The sequence below is a fragment of the Antrostomus carolinensis genome, unplaced genomic scaffold (assembly GCF_000700745.2).
Source record: "Antrostomus carolinensis isolate BGI_N321 unplaced genomic scaffold, ASM70074v2 scaffold12248, whole genome shotgun sequence".
Taxonomy (NCBI): domain Eukaryota; kingdom Metazoa; phylum Chordata; class Aves; order Caprimulgiformes; family Caprimulgidae; genus Antrostomus; species Antrostomus carolinensis.
This window is the reverse complement of record NW_010332364.1, coordinates 111,721-115,165: the sequence shown is the minus strand read 5'-3', so window position 1 is coordinate 115,165 and position 3,445 is coordinate 111,721.

The following is a 3,445-nucleotide window of genomic DNA, read 5'->3' as shown; positions in this document are numbered from 1 at the left end:
ACGGAACAAATGGAGACTGTATTTTGTACACATTATTGTCAGTGTCTTAGAACACAAGTTAATAAGGGCATGGAAACAAGTCTGTTACTAATGCCTGTCATGGCCCGCAGCCATCACTGCAGCGTGTGGACTGGTGACAGACAGAAGACAGGGTAATCCAAGGAAGCAACGTAACCCAATTGTCTGTTTCGCTTCTTGTCTCATTTTCCTTTCTGATTTCAATGACAGCTAGTGGACAGACTTTAGCCCTTGGAGTTATTTTGGATTGTCTTTTCTTTTTTTTTCTCCCTTTCCCTTTCTTTCATTTCTTTCTGATTTCCAAATTGCTGCCCAGGAGCTTCTGCTGCACAGGCGGAACCTGTGGACTGTCTTGAGGGTGTCCTTTATATTGGTTCATAGAACAACCAGCTAACTGAGTTGTAGAGCAAAGGCTCAAAGGCTTCTAAGTTTGAAGCCTATTAACTGTTTCAGTGCATTTATTTCTCACTAGTTTCAGTAAAGGAGTACATTAAGGTCACTTTTTCCTCCTGAGTCTCCCAGCTAGCAACACGAAATGTTGCTTCACCATCAGGACAGCATTTCTTTTGCTGTTGTGTGATGCTGGGGGTCAGCTTTGCTTTTTAGCTGATTGGGTAGAAGGATACCTCTGTGTATTGGCTTTATTGATTTTTGAAAAATACATGCTGTGAAATTAAATGAATAGTTAAATACTAAACCTTTAGGAAGAAATGTCCCTTTAGTGTCTCAGGTTAGAATTTATCAAGACAAATACTTCCCATTTTAAATTCAGCGTACCACCACAAACCAAATATACAATTATTTTAAAATATTTTTTTCTTCGCTAGTTGATGTAGTGTGAATGAAATCTAAATTGACAGTCCTAAACACAGAATTCCTCAACTCAGTTTATATGTAGTGTAGCACTGACAGTGAGAAGGAAAACTGCCGTTCCCTTGGCAAGGGGTAAGCTGTATGCTTCAGGAGCTGTAGTCTTCAATGACAGGCAGCAGACTTGTAAAATATGGTCAATTATTTTTATTACACTTTGTTACTGGGCCACCACTAAAAGCATTACTTTGGTTTACAATCTGTTCTAGTGTTAGAATCTTTATCTTCCTATGTGCATGAACCTTTATGTCTTTCTTATGCATCTTCATCTTTGGTTCTTCACCTTCTGTTTCCTCTTCCCAAGCAAGAAACTTGTGAATATTCTGGTCAGAAACCTGCATTTCAGAGTTTTTTTTTTGTCACAAAACATTGGTCACAAAATGTCAGTTTTACACATTTCAAGAAAGACATTTTTTTTCTTGCACTGATTATTTCTTTTCCAATGGTAGAAGCACCTCTAATTGTGAACTTTAAATAGGAGTACCAGTGTGGCTGGCTTGTACAGCGAGAAAATGTTTAGTTTCCAATTAAGTAGTGGGTCAGCAATGCCTTTGGGGGCAAAAAGGCGAGAGGGGGGAGGAATTTGTCAGCGGTATTTGCTGACGGGGTGATTATTAGCGATAGGAGATACTGAAACTTAATTAGAGTTTCTGATCTGGAACAGTGTATTAGGTTTAATTATGTCTGGAAGTGTAGTATTTTACACTTCTCTTTTAATTAAAATGTATGAATTTAAGTAGCAAAACTTCTAAATCTTACAGTCTGGGCAGAACAAGAGCAAGAAGAAACTACATTGTGTATGTTATGCCATATTAAAAAAAATAACAATGGTAAAAGCTGAGGAAGGTGGAAAAAAGGTGGACTTGTATATCTGACCTGTAAGAAATGAAATGACTTGTATGAGTGTACAAAGCTGGACGTCTTGGCAGAACTCCACCTGATATCTATGTGATCCTATACGTAGCAGTTCATCCTATTCTGTGTTGTCATGGGGTCACACTGTGCTGTTGATTATTATTCACATCAAAGGTGGGACAAACTTCAAAAATCCAGTATGGAGAGTATTCAGAGTCATGCAAATACAATCCCCAAGTGTCCTGGGGAAATTCCAGTTGCTATTCAACGTTGATAAGCTCCAGAGATCTGTGTCTTGGCAGTGGATGGAACAATTCCTCTGCTAGATTTTTTCAGCATGGTTTTAGGTTTAGGAGTGTTACCCAGTAAGATGCTGCATGAGATAAAGCTTATCATTTAAAGCACATAAATTAAAAATGAGAAGGATGAAATAATATAGGGAAAGTGCACACTTAAATTGATGAAAGCACTACAAAGATTCCTTTAATTACTCCTGATAACTAAATATAGTAATAAAGATGATGCCCACTACAGTATGAACTTAAGTGATCAGTCTCGGAGTTACTTCTTACGTTTTAATCTATCCTGAAAGGGAGTGATCCACTACTAAGACATAGCTGACTGTGGTGATAGATGCAGACCATTTCAGCAATTCTCTCTGTCTTGACAGCGCTACTCACTCATCTGTAGCGCTTAGACCGCTGGGATATATCTCCCTGGGGTTTGTTTTATATCTCAGCAGATTTTCTCTCTCAAGTGATGCTTTTGTTTTATGTTGTGAGAGAACGTGTTTATTCCTCCTTGGAGTCTGGATGGAAATGGCACAAATATAGTAACCCCTCACATAAACTAAGTTCAGCTTGTCCTTTTTTCTGTTTCTGACCTTCAAGTGACAGAAGGTCTATATTTAGCACAGGTTAGGATTTTAAGTTGAATGGAAGTGCTAATACATCTTTCATTCAATAAAAGGATCCAGAACCGGGGCATGAGGTGAGGTGTAAGCATTTTAGCTGCATTAATATACCTTGTGGAGTTGGACAGGAAACTGTGGAACACAGAGGAGACAAGCAAATAAAAGCTACAAGCAGGTTATGAGGAATGGTTGGTGTACTTGTAGGGTTGTGAGGGGCTTTCATCAGTTGCGGGAAACGTGGAAAAGAGCCATGCACTACTGGGGAAAACTGGTAAGCCCTAATGCCTTGTTGTATTCCAGGGATCTCTGTGCTGCTACTGAAGTCTCTGCACTATTATTTTCATTATGCCTCCCTCCCCGGGGTCATGAAATGCCATTCTTAATTGTATTAAGGACCTAAGAGGAGTTTAATGTACTCCATAGAGGGAATATACTGATAAAACAAGGAGTCATAGAATTGTAGAATGTTGTGAGTTGGAAGGGACCCAAAGGATCATCGAATCCATGTTTTTTAGTCCAAAACATGTTTTGGACTAAAAACCTGTGAGTTGTAGGAGCATAGGGGAAGAGAATAAATGTGGGAGAACAAAAGTAAGATCCTCCTGGGTGGCAGTGAATTACTGTTCAGAGTCTCTCTCTGGGTTTGATGTAGGCATGGGCAGTCTGTTCGTGCATGTTAAGGCAGGCGTAGGGAAACAAAAGCTTATTGTTTGGAAGTACAGATATTGTTTTGTAGATGGCTCGAAAAAATAAGTAGAGCCAAGATTTGTAAATTCTGGGTTTTAGAGA